Genomic DNA, 19,711 nt, shown 5'->3' on the forward strand with positions numbered 1-19,711 from the left:
TAAAGAATTATAAATCTGCTATAGTTATATATGATTTTTAAAAAGAACTATAGAAAGGATCTAATTTTCTATTAAGTTCTGTCGGGTTTTTTTGTCAGTTCTGTAGAACTTCATTCAATTTCTGTAGATGCTTATTGGTTTCATCCCTCTGAAATGCTGTAGGACTTTTCCATACAAGTCTGTCTCATGGTGTTGACCACACAATTTACCTTGCTGTGTATTCCAAAGTGATGCAAAGCACTTGTTTTATCCTTTGTAATTTTAAGTCAGCCAAATCCACATAATTTGTAGCCTCCCCATTACTTATAAAAGAAAACAGCCTTTGGCTATGGGCAGCTATATACAATAGTTCAGCTATGGCTACCATGGAAAGGAAATAAGTAACCTACTTTTACAAAACAGAATGATAAAGTTTCAGTGTGTCCTTTTTATATATTTAATTTTGACTATAATTAGGGTTTCTGCCTTGAGAGATTGCAGAGGAGAGGGCACTAACACGCATGATAATGGATGCAACAGAGACATTTCCATCAAGAAGAAAGTGGTACAGGAAAGAAGGGAAAAAATGGCTTTGTTTTTTATTTTCCTAAGTTTTGAGTCTCATTTACCAACTTTTCCACATCTCCCTTAATTACATTGTACAACACAAGTAGGATGTAAGAAATTAAAGTTTATGACTAAATATGTCATTTTATATGATTGCTCCTCTTGCATTCTATGATGGAACTGTGCTTTATGAGCTGATCCTGACAGGTACTGAGTGGCAGCAACTCCGAATGACTTCCACTGGACTTGCAAGGAGCTTGCTTTGGAATAAGCTCCTTTGTCATAATTTTCGTCTTTCCTTTTTCCAGACTCAAATTGCAAAAGCAATTCAGGGCTTTCATTTAGTATACTGTAGTTTGGTGATTTTATAACCTTTCTATGAAGATAGTTGACAGAAATTTCACCAAAAAAAAAGCACATTTTATTGTCAACATAAAAAGACGTGTTTTCTGTCTAGAAAGATATTTTTATATATGCAAGTAAAAATATTCTCCAGACATTTGGATTATATTTTTAAATCTGCAGAAAAACTTCTTTGCACAAAAAATTATAACATCACTTTAGAGAGAAGACCTAGAAAAACAGTATGATATACAAGTTTATTGCCTAAATTCTGAAATGAATTGCTTCCTGTCACAAGGACTGCTCGCTCAGCTATGGTCTTCCTTAAGAAAGTGTGGAAAAACTGTGGTATCTTAAAGTATATGAAGGTGCAGCTGGTGAAAAGTCTAATATTTTTTTCAGTACTATTTTATGGATGCATGTCTTGGGAAGTTAATGCTGCTGGCAAAAAGAAAATGGGTGCTTTTGAAATGTGGTTCTGGCGAAGCCTCTTGCATATCTGCTTGATGGGGGGAAGACAAATGCCAAAATTAGAAATATTATTGGAGAGCAGCAGGCACTGATATCAGAAATCAACAGATGAAAACTTATTTACTTTGGTCTCATTATAGCATAGAGATGGAAATAACCTTGAGAAAGTTATTATGATTTATTGTAGTACAGGACAACTAGTGAGGAGATGGACGGATGGTCTGTGACAGATCACTGAAGGACAGATGCTGAGTGCTCAAAGTTAGCGTTGCATTGTGACCAGTGTTCCCTCTAATTTTTGACAGGCCACGTACACAAAAAAATTTCTTCTGTGCGAATTCTTGTGCTTCTGTGCAATTTTTTGTGCACGTGGTGTTTCGCCGTGTGTGCGGGGTTTAGGATCTGTGTGCACGCGCACAGCTTAGAGGGAACAGTGATTGTGATGGCTTCCAAAAATTCTGATGTGATGTCACCGATATTCAGACATGAATAAATAGATTTACTTGAATACTTAAAAAGGTGGTCTCCCACTTCAGGGGCCTGCAGCTAAGTCTGACCTGTTCACTAATTAGACCCAGATGAGAAGGTGTTCCCTATAAAAAGCTGCAGGAAAGTGATGGACTGCAGAGGAAAGGATAGCCTCCTGCAGTAGTCCCTGAGGAAGGGAGATTCTAGGTGGGAAACCCTTGGAGTTGACTCTAGCTGGAAGCTTTGTTTTCTTTTTGTGAGTTTGTTGGTTGTTTGGACAATAAATGGAGCTTAGAGGGAAGCACTAAAGACTGATTTGGGCCTGGGACTTCCCCTGGCTTGTGATGAAGAACCACAATTTATATTCTGTGTGTAGTCCCATTGAAGCGAATCCATTGGATGAAGAGTAGGCACAGATTTTAACCCCATATTTATATTACACTTCTCATGGGGCCTGAAGATCAATCTTTAAATAAATCTAGTGTTATATTTTTGAATAGCAATTTATCTTTACATCCTGGTGCAGTTTACTATTAATTTAGAATGCTTTATAATCTCTATGTATCATCCTCAATATCAGAGATTCAAGAAAACTGAAAGTGTGAAAATTAGAATTTTAAATATGTGGGCTTCAAACCTACTAAGATAACTAGCTGATAACATCTGGCAGTTTATTGCGTATCCAGGAACATAGAATATGTTAACATGTTTGTTGACTCAGGGCTTTGTGCTGGCGAGTTCAACAGAGTTCAGGAGGTGAGATCCTTTATCCAAAGATGTAGAGTGCCAATATCCTATACGAGAGGAAAGATTGCCAATAGCTAAGGCTTTTGTCATGGACTGGTCACGGGCAATTAACAAACATTCACGGAAGCTATGACTTGTCTCTGACTTTTACTAAAAATGTCCATGACAAAACAGGGAGGGAAGAGGGTCCAGCACCCTGCCCTGCTGTAGCTGGGAGCTGCAGCCTCTGCCCAGTGGCTGGGAGGAAACCCCGCTTACAGCAGCTGGGGAGCTGCTGTGGGATGCCCAGCCCACTGTCCATGGCCCTGGTGGCTGGGGAGCTGCTGGGGGATTCCTCCCCATCACTGGTGGTGGCAAGGGTACCCTGCAGTGCTTGGCCACCACCGGAGGTGGTGATACCCTGCAGCTCCCAGTGGCTGCAGGCTGAAGTCACAGGTGACATTGTAAACAGGAAGCAGGCAGCATTATCTTCTGCAAATGTAAACAAACCTGTTTCTCTGAGCAATTGGCTAAACAAGAAGTAGGACTGAGAGGACTTGTAGGTTCTAAAGTTTTACATTGTTTTGTTTTTGAGTGCAGTTATGTAACAGAAAAAATCTACATTTGTAAGTTGCACTTCCATGCTAGAGTGATTTCACGACAGTACTTGTAAGAGGTGAATTGAAAAATACTCTTATTTTTACAGTGCAAATATTTGTAATAAAAAAATATAAAGTGAGCACTGTGCACTTTATATTCTGTGATGTAACTGAAATTGATCTGTTGGAAATTGTAGAAAAACATCCAAAATACTTAATAATTTTCAGTTGGTATTCTATTGTTTAACAGTGCGATTAACTGCAATTAATTTTTTTGAGTTAATCACATGCGTTAACTGCGATTAATTGACAGCCTAGTATTCAGATGATCAGTAGCAGTGTTTCCATACCTGAAACTGTCCACTGGATGTCTCCCCATGATCATCCCAGGCTTGATGCTCTATCTATGAAGTGCACAATTCTTGGAGAAAAGGCACTATACCATCTCACCTCTCAAGAGGAATCTGAAAGAAAAGCATTGCTACTTCAGTACAGTCTTCTGAATATAGTATGGATTACAGCTGGCAATATTCAGAACAAATAATTTATTTGATGTATTTTGCCCTGTAATCTGTGGGGGGGAAATTGATTTTTATGAAAATGTTTGCTAGTCTAAATTGTTCAACAAAGACTGTATCTGAACATAGATTGGCCAGTGGGTTGTTCACAATCTATTCAAGTTGGCTATTTGTTATTTGTGCTGTATAACTGATCACATATAGCACATGATATTGGTTCTGGCCCCTGAATGAGTGACTCTCGGAGAGAAATCCGAGATTTCATAATGCAACACATTTAGTATAATCCTTGGCACAAACACATTAACACAATTATCAGCAAGATTATCACATTTCACAATCATTCTTGCAAATGAAGAATAATCTATGTGAATATGAAATATGACTCAAAAAGCATCATAAATATAGCTGAAATGTATTGGTTGGTTTTATTTGAGAACATTGCTTGAATATTTTTTGCAGTATTTGTCTACCAGTAGCATGAAAAAGATTTCATAGTTCATTACAATTTATTTTTAATCAGCTCACTTTGATTTTACCCTAATACATCTTTTAATAATTGATTCAAATCAAAACATTTAAGCCAGTTTTGGCTATATTGAGTAACAAACAAGGATTAAAAAAGGTTAGTCTCAAGAATAACGAATATGCAACTGTACAATTTTAACTTATAAACATATACCTTGTATATATACATATGTACAGTGACATACCATTACATTAGCTAGCTAAAGAAAATGTTACAGCTATGCTATGCAGGCGGTAAATGTGGATAACTGAAAAATATAGGTCACTGGCTTTTTCATATCCTTCAGTTCACACATATGTAGCTTTTTCTAGTGTGCTTCAGCTCTGATTGTTTAGTAAGCAACAGACACATGTACACGCAACCTTTCATTGCTAATCTGTCCCCTAATATTTTCTTCAACCTTGACTACCTGGCATCATAATGAAGTCTTTATGGTCAGTACTAACCAGTAAAAGTTAATTTATTCCATTTATCCAGATATTGAACATATGTTTGGGAAAGTATTATTTGAATTGTGCAGCAAAAATAATGATATGATTACTTTGGTGGTGGACTTCATTACTTCTCCCACAGTAAGAGTACAGAGATAACCTTTGACTGACCAGCATTGTCATTGTTTCTCCCATACCATTCTATGCTGTTAGATTCTTTTCTGTCTAACCAGCATTTTAAAGACTAAAAAGCAGATTTTTTTTGTCCCCTAATCTCCCCTTGGTTCTACTGTATAATTGGACTTGTATGCTACCTCTTCCATCAGAGAAAACAGCTACCTATTGAAACTTCAGGCCGAATTCAGAGATAAGACTAAATTAGATTTAACTCATGCTGAGGGTACAGCAGATATGGGTATGGTTTAAAAAAAAAAAAACCATAGGGTACATCTACACTGCAAAACAACAACAAAAAACCCCTTTGGCAGTGAGTCTCAGGGCACAGGTCAAATGACTTAGGCTCTCGGCTTAGACTATGAGACTAAAAATGAAATGCAGTGAGGGGAAAGAGTCTCAGAGCCCAAGCTCCAACTTGAGCAGTAACATCTACATGGCTATTTTTAGCCCTGTAACACAAGTCTTGGGGGCCTGAGTCAGTTGACCTGGGCTGTGAGACTCGCCACTGTGTGTGTTTGTTTTTTTCAAGTGTTAATGTATCCATAGAGGAATGTATAAGATTGTAAATTAAAATAGACCACCCTTTATTCCCCTTCTCCTGCTTCTTGACATCTCCCTTATGCTCATTAATATTTGCTATGTCAGTGTAAGTAGTTCTGGGTGCCATTGAATGTTAAGAGAGCGCCTATCAACCTCTGAATTTATTGCTATATGCCAACATTAGCTAGAAACTGCAACCCAAATTCTGGTCTCAATTATTCATTCACTTTAGTGGAGTTACTATGGATTCATAGTGGTGTAACGAAGTAAAATCTGACTCTGTATTTTTAAATTTTCTAAATATTGATGCTGCTTTTTGATGGTGACATCAGGTCTTTCCCTCTTTACCCTTCATCAGAGAGCAGCCGTGGCACTAACAGAAGAGGCTTTACTCAACAAGAATAATCTTGTCTTTCATTATTTGACTGTTCTTGAAAAAGGTGCTAAACTGACTTTTTGTTCTCATTTTCCTGTTCCTTGTACATTTTGGCTGCCAACCGTGGTATCTTATTGCACTGGATCCTGTGAAGTTCATGCAGCTGTGATGTGGGTTTTTTGTGGTGGTGTTGTTTTGCCATTTTCTGCACACCCAACACCGTGAAGGAGATCACTAAAAAGGGAGTTGGAACTATGGAGATCAGTTTGATGACACTGCAGCCGCAACTTATAATTTATTAAAGTAGTTCATTTTTAGCACTGATTCACACTCTTCTCTTCTATTCAGGTTCTTCTACCACACCTATCACTATAATCTCTGAATTCCTTCCTGTAAAAGGAAGTAGCCAAATGCATATTGGAATCTGAATCACTTTCTTTGGCCAAATCAGATCTCTCATTGGGAGATTTTTCTGTTGCTGAAAGCAAACTGTGCCTTTCAAAAGCCTCTTTTCTCACTGAAGACAGGAATCTGTTTCATGACTTTGGCTTGGTCCTCAGAAGTATCTCGGAGAATATCTCCCACTGATTTTGATGGGATTTAGGCATCTAAAATACCTTTAGAGTATCCGGGCCTTGGTTCCCAGAACTGACCCCAGCGGAGGCTCTTTCCTAACAAAATACATTATATTTGCAATTGTTCTTCTTTGCACATTCCAGATAAATCTTGTAGTGGTCCTGTGAGTGCAAAACAAACCCAAAAGACCAGCTTTTAAAATTTCATAGGGCAAAATTTTGCCCTGGCTTGCCTCGCCTGAATTACTGTGCAAATTCAGTGGGGTTGCAAAGAACATGAACCAGGGCAGAATTTGACCCTTCGCCATTCTGGAAAAATGGACACACTGAACAAGCATAGTAAGAAGAAAAAAATAATGGAATATGTCTGGGATAAAAGAATGGAGAGAAGCAAGGTCATGAACCCATCTCCCACCTCCCAGGTGAATGCCATAACCCACTGCTCTGTGGGATATTTTAGAAGTAAGATTCTCTCAATCACTCCAGTTGAAGCTGTAATACTTAAATATTCTTTGGAATATTTCTCTGAACCTGACTGTCCTACATCCCAAGGGAGGGCCCTAACCACTGGGCTATCAAGTCACTCACTTCTCTGTGGGCCACATAGACATGGGTGAATTTCACCATAAGAAGTCAATTGTCCCTTCAAGGCTGTACCACCCCAGGAGAAGCATTAGAAGGAATTCTGCTTTACGGAGTCAAAATACTTCCCAGAACATCCTGGTATGCAAAGGGTGTGGTGGTGGGGAGCATGTCCATTATTTTACCCCTTTATGGCTGCAGATTAGTCCCTCAATTATGCCAGTCCTGCTCCCGCGATGGTCAGCTATGTAGCCCTGGGGGAATAGGGAAAGCATGTGGAACATAGGGATTGCACCTGTGCCTGACCCTTATAAAAGGTATGCATGGGTTAGAGGAGAGACTCATTGCAATGACATCTGGAATTAGATTTTGCACAAGCATATGAAAAATGTATATCTAGATTAACTTTGTTTTGGTAACATATTATTTTTTCTGATTGTTCTTACACTCTCCCTTTCTTAATTGAGCACTTGGTTACAAAATCTTACCTACCTGCACAGGCTCAGGATGTTTGGATACAGTAGGTGAAATTTGAGGGCGTTTGATATGTTCCACTAGTTTGAGTGATACCCCCTATACTGCTAAAGGGAAATCCTGCTGGAATCACTGGAGACTATCAGAACAGAATTCCACACACACACACCCTGTTTGTCCAGGAAATATGTGTAACTTTGTGGTGCTTTCAAAAGTTAGATATAAAAACATCAGATGGCAAACATTTTCCCAAACAACAGGATATGTTGCAACATTTTTGACAATAATTTACAATAAGGAATCCTTGTAACGAAAAGGATCCTTGTTTCTCAATTGGAAAAATTCCCCCAATTGATGTTCATTTGATGACTATGGGGAATGTAGGCATTTGAGCCTGACAAAGTAAACCTCAAATCAATCAAATCTCTTTTACCCTCAGTGCTAAAAGACATACATGTGAGAATACCTCAAACCATGAACCTTATTATTTCCTATTCCAAATGGCCCTAGATGGTTTTTTTTGTTTGTTTTTAAATAATTATTAATCAAGAATGAAAATTCCCTGGCAAGCTGAGGGCATGCGCAAGCTTTTTTTTTTTTATGCACGGGCACATATAATTGCTGTCTTGGTCAAATTTAGGATCAGTTGAAACGCTTGATCAAGTTAGTTAATTATTTGGAGGGGGGGAGAAAATATACTGCTTCTTTAAGGGGGAAAAAAGAGCTGCATCCAATCTGCTAAATTTGGGGGGAGGAAACAAACTCTAATCAGTTTTTCAGTTACTCACCTGTGGGTGACTGAACATAATCTATTATTGGCTTTCTCATGTGCATAAAAGACTGCACTTCTCCCTGCATTAACTTTTTCTTTTTTTGTGAAAAGCAGTAAGGTGAAAGGATCTCGAGCTTTAGTTAAATAAGCAATGGCATTCCCTTTAGTAAAACCCTGTTCAGGTGAATGGTGTCCTCGTCAAGAAGTCTTCATATCTGGGACTAAAAAGGCTGTTTTGTTTGTTTGTTTGTTTTTTAATTTGGTGTTTTGGATTTATTTAGGATAAGTTTATTTACTATGAGAAAAATAATGGAATAATTTTGGTCAGGGAATCTCTTCCTGATAGATGGCATAAGTTATACCTGGTGACTGATGTGTAAGTAATCTGAATACAACCAGTTGCATTGTGTCTAATCGGATTGTAAACTCATTTTGTAATCGATGCTATCAGAAAACCAAAAACACACTTCAAGAATTTGGAGGATGTGAAAGCTATTCTCCAAACTAATAACTCTTAAACCAGCTCTCCTATTAGTTCTGGCATAGGAACCTACCTTCAGATTATACAAACTAAAAGTATTTACTATGTGTGAGGGAGACATTAGGAGAAACTTGACTCAAGTATTGAAAATCATGAAGTATATGATCAAAACTGGACAGTCTCTCCTTTTTCATCCTTTTCTAAAATATAAGATTACAGCAATACTCAATGAAATAAATGACTGATAATTTTTGAATGAGATATTTTTGTACATGGTAATAACCAAAATACTACAGGTGGACTTTCCAAAGAGATGGTTAACTGTATGATCACTAACATTTGTACTTATGCAAGATAAATGTGATTTTTAAACAAAATCAGGCATTGGGGTATAAACTACTTTTCTATGTGATCAGCAAAGATGATTTCCCCAGGTAAGTGTATTGTGACGTTGCACCCCATAAGGCTTTATGGCAATATGCTTATGAATGTACATATGACATAACTGGAATATGTTTATGCTACATATGCCATGTAACATCTCTCTCTCTCTAAAGATTATGATCTATGATCTGAATCTATTCCTCCTATTTGTATGCAAAAGGAAAAGGAGTACTTGTGGCAGCTTAGAGACTAACCAGTTTATTTGAGCATAAGCTTTCGTGAGCTACAGCTCACTTCATCGGATGTATGTATCATTTCTATGTTCGAAGTTATGAATATCGGCTGTGTACTTGCTTGATTTCTAAGTAGCCTTAGTAAAGCATTTGGTCAGCTTTTTGAGAAAGGAATGTGCAAGTTAAGTGCCCAATCAAGAAACACTTAACGAACAATGGATCTTGGAAGGCTCCAATCCACACAAGAAGTCTACTTGAGGATGTTCAAGGTAGCATGTGAACCATGATTGCTACCTGTAAGTTCTGAGTCGTGCCATGGACATGTGACTTGCCCATGTAGTTCCAAAACTCCATCTTGTAGCTGGGATTCTACACAGGGGGTGGGAGGGGTGTCCACCCACAAGAGAAAGTCTGTTTAAAGCCTCGGGAGACCCCTCCATTTTGTCTTCTGCTGGCTCAAGAGATAATCTCTCCACCCCAAAGGATACCTGAAAGAAACTGGAACAAAGGACAGTAGCCACAAAGGGGGGGTGAGTGATTGCTGGACCCAGACTAGAAGGAGACTAGTCTGTAAAAGAAATCTTACTGGAATACCTCTGAGAGTGAGGTTTTATCTGTATACAGTTTTCTTACTGTATTAGTCATAGACTTGCGTGTTTTATTTTTATTTTACTTGGTAATTCACTTTGTTCTGTCTGCTATTACTTGGAACCACTTAAATCCTACTTTCTGTATTTAATAAAATCACTTTTTACTTATTGTTTAACCCAGAGTATGTATTAATACCGGGGGGGGGGCAAACATCTGTGCATATCTCTCTATCGGTGTTATAGAGGGTGAACAATTTATGCGTTTACCCTGTATAAGTTTTATACAGGGTAAAACGGATTTATTTGGGGTTTGTACCCCATTGGGAGTTGGGCATCTGAGTGTTAAAGACAGGAACACTTCTTAAGCTGCTTTCAGTTAAGCCTGCAGTTTGTGGGACATGGTTCAGACCTGGGTCTTTGTTTGTAGCCAGCAAGCATGTCTGGCACAGCCAGGCAGGGCTCTGGAGTCCCAAGCTAGCAGGGAAAGCAGGGGCAGAAGTAGTCTTGGCACATCAGTTGGCAGCCCCAAGGGGGTTTCTGTGATCCAACTTGCCACAGTAAATGTGTATTTATTGACTTCCTTTAAAGCGTCAAATAGTGGCCACTGACAGAGGAATGATACTGGGCTTAATGGACAAATGATCCCCTCAGATAGGGCAAATGATGGAGCCTTCAGTCTCAATCTGCATTTGAAGAATGTAATCAAATTTCTTAAATCCTTCAATTAAGTGACGGAACTACTTGGTGGATCAGTGTATGATGCTCTACTCAGGGAACCCAGAACCATAAACCACCATGTTTTCCTCTCTGCCTTGGCAAGAGAGATCTTTGCTGGAGTTTACACTGTGTGTCAGGTCCCTGCCACACCAGTCTGTCTGCCTCACCAGCAAACTTCAAGACTTTGCCAGTCAAAATCTTGCCTTGCAGGTAACCATCAGTGAATCCTAATTCCTGAGTTCCACAGAGTCATCGGTCTCTGTAGAGTCCAGTCCTTCTCACTGGACATTCACAGAAATTAAGTTTGCACCTCCAGAGAGACAGAGCACAACTCCAACCTGTTAATTTAGCTGAAGACTCATACTTTACTTCAATATAACAGCATTTTAAGATGTTTGTAGTAAAACTAATAAGTTTATTAACAAAGAACAGCAATATGTGATAATAAGCCAGAAAAAAAGGAGAGAGGTGTGGATACCAACAAAACAAAACACTCTTTCTAGTGATAAAAAATTAATTTTAGCAGGTAATCTTTGCCTAAGCAGTTTTCTCACTTACGTCATGATACCAACATTTCTAGCCCTCTGTGCCAGGGGATCCAACTCTCACAAAATCAAAGGATTCTATCCCCTTTCTTCCCTAAGTGATGGGTAACTAAGGAGTGTTCTGCCCCTCTTTGAATAGTCCAGGGAACCTCTGAAATGTATTGCTTTGACGTGTATTTCCAGATAAAGCCTTTTCTCCTGCTGCTTGTGCAAATGCCATTCTGACTCGCTCCTGCTCTGCTCACTTTGCTTCTCCAATTGGCTTAATCCGTTTGTTCGCTTTAGATGTAAATATATACTTCATTATCTCTGGCCTCATCTTGCTCAATTTGCACTAGAGACAGAGGCAAACAGGCCAGACAACATTCCTTTGTCTAGAGCAGACTTGTACACATATTTCCAGCCCACATACATAACTCTTTATACACTACCCATACACAAACACACGTAATTTGATATTCATGACCAGTATGTCACCAGTTTTTGTATGATATCTTTGTGATTTGATGCTGGCAGACTGTGCCAGCTCATACCAAAGGCCCAGGCCTAAGTGAACACTGACCAATACATAGCTGGAAACCCGTCTGCCTTACCTGTGTTTTAGTATTTTTATAATAAATATTAGAGTTGTAAGAATGTTTGTTGTTGTGATGGGGTCAGGTCAGGTGGCTACAGGAGAGTGGTGGAAGGCAGGTATATTAGCCCCAGGATAAGCAGTTCCCTTTTCCCCTGATAGCTGAACAGAGGTTACTCCAGGTTAATTAGGACACCTGGGGCCAATCAAGGGGTCTGCCAGAGCCTGTTAAGAACCCTGCTTCCAGCCTGATAGGGGTGTGCGATAGGAACTGTGGGAGGAAGGCATGCTACTGGAGAACTGGGTGGAGCAGATGCTGACAAGCACCACGAGGTAAACCCCACAAGTACAGAGGCAAAGGTCGGGCCCCAGAGGTCTGAGGGAAGAGACTCTGCCAGAGGGGAGAGACTGAACTGGGTGTCTAGTCTGCTGCCACTACACCCAGAAGGGCTACCAGAAACTAAGAGACTCCCCTTTTCCCTCCCCGCCTCCCATCAAGGAGGCCGGAAGGAACCCTGCTTAGGCAAGTTGTGGACAGTAACCCCAGGGGTGTGGGGAAATTCGGAGGGAGAGAGGAATACCCTGGCTCGCCGCTAAGCAGAAGCATCGAACACACCGAGGCGGAGAAGGAGCTCTGTCACGGTGTCTGTCTAGACCTTATTAACCATGTAGGATGCTGCATGTATTGATCTCACTTATAACCTCTGTTGCCGAGGATATAAAGTTATATTGAGTGTTTGCATTGAGAACCTCTGTAATTGTATAACTCACCAAACAGGAAAAGACGTATTAATTAAGGTAAAGTGCTCCTCCTGTGCACAGGACGGCCCACTGAAAACATATGAGGCATTTTGGACAGAGACCTTTTGGATTGCATTCTTCTCTCCCTCCATGAAGGGGAGACCTGCGCATGAACTCATCGCATCATCTTGGAATTCTGAGGTGAAAGGGGTAAAAATGCCTGACAGGAAGAAGCTGACCTATTTATTCTGTCTGGTCTCTGAGGGGCAAAGATTCCTAAACATAAGGAAGAGATTCCTATGCTGCTTGGCATGGATCAGAGCTAACGAGACATATCAAGCTGCTTATAATGTCTTTTTAAAAATACACACACTGTAACTCATTTGTGTATGTATTTTTTTCCTGTTTTAACCTTGTAAGTAACACTTATTTCAATCTTTAGTTAGTTTATTACAGGATTGGCCACAGGCATTTTCTTTGGTTTGAGATCTGAGTACCTAGGGTAAGTGGTCCTTTGGGACTAATTTTGTTGTGGTTTTTTGATGTAAAGTAAGCATCTATCACATAATTCAGCTTGCTTGGGTGCCAAGATGGACTGGAATGCCCAAGGGAACTGTCTGTGACTCCATGCTAAGTACTGTTAGGAATTCACACTTGTTACTGGGTTGGAGATGTCTAATTATAGACCTTACAATCTGTTTTGGGTTTCTGCCCTGCTTTTTTGCCATTGTGCCCTGAGGTTGGCACTAAGTCATGAACCACTCCAGTATGAACCACTGTATGATAAGCTTCCAAGGTGTGGTTTGGCTAAATATTCTGAAAATGGTGTGTTGAGTGTGATCTTTGCCAGTTGTCAAAAAAAGTCTGTTTGGGTCACAGTGTAGTTCTTCAGGACGTGAGTGTATGTGCTAAAGCAGCTGAGACCTAAAACACTTAAATGCTCATGAGTGAGAGAAAGTTAGATGTGAAACAGGAGGAAAGTAAGTCAGGAGAAATAGATTTGAGTGTCAACAGCATAACTATGGCAGTTGAAGACTTGTGAGTCAATGAGGTTGAGATTACCTTGTGATAATTATAATGAAGAAAAACAGGAAAGGGCCAAGGATAGAGCCCTGGGGGAGAAGAGTGGAATGATCAACTATAGTAAAGGTAGCAGAGAGATCAGAGGATGAAGGAAGAGAAGAGGCTGTAGGACTTGGCCCAAGAGGGGTCATCTCTAATTTTAGCTATACCCATTCACTCTGTTAATATTTTAATAAAATACAAATTATTGTTTAAAATTCTAAAACATGTTAGTTCACCTTTTTAAGGTAGGTTGCCTATGAGCATTTTAAGCAAGCATTAATTTTCTCTGATTTCCCAACATTTCTTTGGACCCTTGATGAGTTTCTACAGTTTAAGCATCAGCACATCACAGAAACTAATCTGCAAGATTCTCTACCTTTCAGGTAGCTGTAAGATGTTCACCACCTTGATATCTGCAGTGCTTATCACTTACATTATATGGAGTGTTAGAACTCTAGGGTCAAAAACCTAGATACGAGATATCTAAAGTGAAACCTGAAACAGATGTTAGACCAAGACATTTTTGTAATGAACCAAACTGTCCAAGTAAAACAAGTCCGGTTCCATCTGTCCGCTTCATTATGGCTGCTGCTGTCAGCTGTAACACTGCATGGCACTGCCTTCAGCTATAGGACATTCTGGCAGCCTCTGTCTAGCATATGCCTCATTAAAGCTGTACTGGGTCTGTTTCTCCATTTTCCACTATCTTGCATGTACATGTTTATTTAGGCAATCAGATCCGTTATGCATCTTCTGTTGAATCTTCTCTGGCCTAAATAACAATATTTTAGGAAAATATTTTAAAGGATGTTTAGTGGAGATGGTGAAGTACCGAATAGTGGGAGAAATAACAGAGAAGAACAGGTTTAAAATGAGATGGAGCAACAAGAGGATCCCAAATGTGTTCACTAGCCATTGGGGACAAGGTAGGGTCTGGACAAAAACCTGTCACCAAAAAAAGATAATTTTCCCAATCCCAGTGCATTTGTGTGATTAATTAGTCAAATAATAGTTCTATGGGCCTGGAAAGTATGTTTAGATATTTTGCTAATGATGTCTACGGAAGCCAAAGGTCTTTGGTTCAAGTGTATTCCATAGATCAAAAAGGCATTTATCAAATTTAAAGGGCCTCAATTAATTTTATTTTTAATATACAAATACAGTACAATTTTCTTTAGGACTTTTTAAATGTTGCTAAGGGACTTTCAAGAAGCTTCCATGTGGAGTTCATAGTCCACACAAACTGTGAACTTTTGTGGATCTTTACATGTATACTCCTAATGAAGTTTGGGATTATAAGTGAAGCCTGGCCTTGTTTAACACTAATAATCTGTTGGGGTTTGTTTGCTTTTTATTTGAAAATATTGACTCTATGTTTTAGAGCACTGTTTGTCTGGGTCTTTTATGGCACTTAGATGACATTGCTTTGTTTTCCCTCAAGTGATACTTTTTATATGAAGGAATCTTTGACTTCTTTGATTCCTGTCCATCAGCTCAGTAGCGACGATAGGGCCGAACAGCTTTGTTCATCTCCCAATCCTTTTGTTCGATGGCATTCTTCACCAGGTCTATCCAGCACATACTCGGTCTTCCTCTATTTCTGTTTTCTTGCACTCTGGCATGTATCGCCATGTATGGTATTCTTTCTGGATCCATTCTTGACATGTGTCCAAACCATCACAGTCATCTTCTATGGATCATCTTGCTCTAGCTGTTTTCTTGTCATTGCATTGTTTATTTTCTGCAGCCTGGAAACTCTAAGTATTCCCCTCAGCCGGTTCATTTCTGCAGTCAATAGCTTTCATTTGTCACTTTCCTCATACTCCAGCATTCTGACACGTACAGAAGGATCGGCACAGTTATCTCATATATGCCAATATTCATTTTTATCAGAATGTGTTTGGGTTTTTTGCCTTTCAGATCTTAGAATTTTCCAAATGCAGTGGAAGCTAGTGCTAGTCCAGTTCTTCTTATGTTCTCTTCACAATTTCCATTCTTAGATACTACAGTAACACTCCTCGCTTAACGTTGTAGTTATGTTCCTGAAAAATGCTACTTTAAGCGAAACAGTGTTAGGCAAATCCAATTTCCTCATAAGAATTAATGTAAATAGTGGGCGTTAGGTTCCAGGGAATTTTTTTTCACCAGACAAGAGACTATATTATATTATATTATTTTTATTTCTATATATGGCAATGTAACAGCAGAAATTTTATATATAGATAATATATATAGTGACAAAGTTCCTCCTCTACCTTGGGGGTCTTGCGCTTATTGGCAGATTTGCTCACCTCAGAACTTCACGGCAGCCCTCAGTTTGGCCGTTTTCATGAACCCACAATCCTGGTCAGACACAGGAGGAGTTGACCCGGAGTTGGGAGGTTTGGGGGGAACCCAGGCCCGCCCTCTACTCCAGGTTCCAGCCCAGGGCCCTATGGAATGCAGCTGTCTAGAGTGCCTCTTGGAACAGCTGTGCGACAGCTACAACTCCCTGGGCTACTTCCCCATGGCCTCCTCCCAACACCTTCTTTATTCTTACCATAGGACCTTCCTCCTGGTGTCTGATAATGCTTGTAGTCCTCAGTCCTCCAACAGTACGTGTTCTCACTCTCAGTTCCTAGTGCCTCTTGCTCCCAGCTCCTCACACATGCACCACAAACTGAAGTGAGCTCCTTTTTAAACCCAGGTGCCCTGATTAGCCTGCCTTAATTGATTCTAGCAGCTTCTTGTTTGGCTGCAGGTGTTCTAATCAGCCCGTCTTAATTGTTTCCAGAAGGTTCCTGATTGTTCTGGAAACTTCCCTGTTGGGAAACGGAACATCCTTTGCTTGCTCCTCAGCTGTCTGCTTTCTATTCTTTTCTAAAGCCCCCTGGCCTGGATTTTTCTTACTTTTTGAACCTGCCTTAGTCCCCCCCCGACTGGGCCAGACGCTTTTTTTGTTTTGTTTTGATTTTTTGTTTTTTTCTTCTTGCCGTCTATGTGCTGGTCGGCCCTCAGCTTGCCGCTAGCACCAGCCCCCCCCCCACACGCCTGCTTTTGGGCGCAGCTATTTGCCTCAGCTGAGCCCCCAGAGGAGGGGGGGGGAAGATTGCCGATTTTGCTGTCCGGAGGGGGGAGTGGAAACCCCCAGACCCAGCCGTTTTGCTAGCAGCTCGGACTTTACAACATTCTCAGCATGCCGGAAGCCTTGGAATACAGCCAACACAGCTGGAGAAGAAGATTTCAGAAGACAGGAGAAATAATCCAGGAGAGCTATAAATGATCATGAAGGGGGCCGTAAGACTGAGTAATTTTCTGAATTATACTCTCGTGGGGGGGAGTTTGACTTTGGTTTACTTGCGTTTGTGGCGGCACAGGGGGTGTGGCGTGGAGGCCCCCCCTCCCCGATCCGTCGGTGCCCCCAACTCTCCCACCCTTACTACAACTGTCACGGCAGCCCCGCCGTCCGTCCCTGCTGGCAACCTGCCATCTCCCTTCGGATCCAGCTGTTCGCTTTGAACTTTGTCTTTTGGACCGGACATAACAGCCGACCAACTGAGACTCTTTGGACAAACGTGTGTGGGTCTGCACCCCCCCCCCCCGGATTGCTTATCCCACAGCTTGCCCTTATTACTGGACCCCGATTTTGTTTCCCCCCCCCAGTCCAACCCCCTCGGCATTCCCCCCCCTCCCCGCCTGCAGCCTAGCGGGGAGGAGTGGTTATTTTCCTGTCCCCCTCCCCCCTTCTCCTTCCGGTGTCTCCCTGTCTCTCCCTGCTCACAATGGCGGGGAATGAGAGGGGTGAGGCCGCTTCAAGAAAATTAGTTGTCCCTCCCCCACCACCACCCCTGCCCGACCCCCAAGGTCCCTCCCCCACCACTATTGTCAAGATACTTGCCACCCCCCCTGCTGGGGCACCGGCAGCAGGAGGCACCGGGGTGATTGCTGCTGTTGCTGCACCCACCGCCCCCCGAGATCCTAGGAAACCCCCCCGGTTGGCCGGAAGGGCCAGGGCGGGAGGAAAGGAAAGGGCCCCGCTAAAACCACTGAGTCCTCCATGGCAGAGGCTCCCCCCACCGCTGTGGCCTCGTCATCAACCGTGGCGCCCCTCCCTGCATTTCCCTCCAGCAGCTCTGCGATTGTCCCTCCCCCGGCCCCCAGGACGTATGCCCGGGCGGCAACGGGCTCCCCCCTGCCTGCCGCCTCATCATTTCGCCCCCCCCCCGCCTCTGCCACCATCACCAGCGGCCGGGGCCCTTTCCCCACCTTGACCAGGAGGCACGGCGTCCGTTGCCTCCTGGTGCCCGCCTCGCCCCACGTGGAGACATACGTGCAGGCGTTGGCGAAGGTAGTAGGACCCACGGCCATTGTGGCGGCCTCCAAGATGTATGGGAATGTCGTTTTTTTCTTAGCTTCGGAGGCTGCCGCCCAGAAGGCGGTGGAGAGGGGCCTGGCGGTGGGGGGGTGTTTGTCCCCCTAGAGCCGCTAGAAGACCTGAGCATTCGCCTCGTCCTCACCTCCGTTCCTCCCTTCTTACCCAATGCTGCCCTGTTACCTGCCCTCTCCACTCTGGGGAAACTTGTCTCTGTCATCAGCCCTCTCCTGTGGGGCTGCAAGGACCCCAACCTCCGTCACGTCCTTTCGTTCCGCCGGCAAGTGCAGCTTCTACCGCTGGCAGGGGCGCGTGACGGAGAGGTGCTCGAGGGGTCTTTCCTAGTCCCCTACCAGGGAGCCCGCTATCGGGTCTTTTACTCCACCGGAGAGGCCCGGTGCTACCTCTGCCACTCAGCGGGGCATGTCCGCAGAGACTGCCCTTTGGCCCGGGGGGGAGGGGCACCCGAAACCCCCGAGACCCGGCAGGAAATCGACCCCGTCGCTGCCGACGCCCCTGGCTGCCCGGCAACTGAAACCAACCCTCCTCCTACTCGACCCATCGCTGCTCCCGTCCGGGCCCAAGAAATACCTTCCCTACAATGCCCGGGCGAGCAAGGGAGTTCCACCCTTGCTAGTACCAATCCAACAGAGCCCATTGAGGAGGGTGTGGCAAGGATATTACCGGGTATAGGAAAGGGCCCGCCCCAAGGAGAAACCCCCGCCCCTTATGCTGCCTCACCGCTACCCCCCTCGAACTCCTGAACCATCGCCTCCACCCCCCGACACGACCCCTGCTAACCAACCCCCAGATGATGCTATGGAGGGCTGGACCCTAGTCCAGGGGAAGCGAGGCAAGCGGAAGGCTCGAGCTCCGCTGCATCCATCCGACGCGGAAGCCCCCCGGAAGACCAGGAAAGGAGGCACTGATATCGAGCCTCCCGCCACAGCCACGAGTGAGATCCATCCGCTGGTGTCGGGAGGGGAAGACGGATTGGCATTGGAGGGCAGAATCCCCCCTCCACGGGAGACCCTCCCCTCCGAGACTTCTGAGGAGGCCCCTTCTGCCTGGATACCACCCGAACCCCCTGCGGACCCTGAGGCGACTGATGAGGCGGGCCCTAGAGGAGAGGCCCCCGGGGTGGCAGGAGCTGGCCTCTCCCCCGTGTATGCGGAGATTGAGGCCCTAGATTTGACCCCGGTCACCCAGGGAGGGGATGATCTGCTGCCGGCTGGCCTCGAGCTGGGCAACCTTACCCCAGCCTCCCTTTCCCCATGCTCCCTCCCCCTAATTGCCTTCCTGGGTGAGCACCCTGCAGAAGGTGGTCCACCACCTGATGCCATGGCCGCTAAGACCACCATGGAGCCAGCGCCTAGCATTATTGGGAGCCCCCTCCCTTACCCCTTAACCCTTGACTCTGCTCAGGAGGCACTTTCCTTTAGCTGCTTGCCTCCTGAACCCCAGAGCCTTGTCCCTGCCCAAGTCCCCTCTCCTGCAATGCTAATGCCGCCACTGGGGTTATTTCCTTTCCGCCTTTCGCAGATTCCCCCCAGGGAGCAATCTTTGCACTTGCTAGCCGCGACCCATTAGGAGTGGCAATTTTTTCCCTGCCATCCCCCTCCACCCCAAGGCGTGAAATGAATTTAATAACCCCAGCCTGTCAGATGCCCCGTCGGTGGTCCGCACCCTGTCTACCCGCCTTAGCGGACCACGAGGCTGTATTAAGAGTCCCACCAGGGAACACCTCGGGAATTGTAACCCCACCCCCCCATGAGCTGCGGCATGCACTACGGAAGTTCCTAGAGCACACCCGTGGCGCCTGCAATAGGGTACAGCTGGCTCTTCAGCTATGGGGGGACTTTGATCACATCCTCCAGGCCACAAGGGCCCTTATAAAGGAGGGC

The 19,711-nt window shown here is 43.5% G+C and overlaps 1 protein-coding gene across 1 annotated transcript in view; it reads left to right on the forward strand.

The window, feature by feature from the left end:
* Positions 1 to 19,711, forward strand: part of CSRNP3 (cysteine and serine rich nuclear protein 3) — a 161,171-nt gene that overhangs the window by 12,056 nt on the left and 129,404 nt on the right. The gene's annotated exons all lie outside the window — the stretch shown is intronic.

Source organism: Lepidochelys kempii, chromosome 11 (genome assembly GCF_965140265.1).
Source record: "Lepidochelys kempii isolate rLepKem1 chromosome 11, rLepKem1.hap2, whole genome shotgun sequence".
NCBI lineage: Eukaryota > Metazoa > Chordata > Testudines > Cheloniidae > Lepidochelys > Lepidochelys kempii.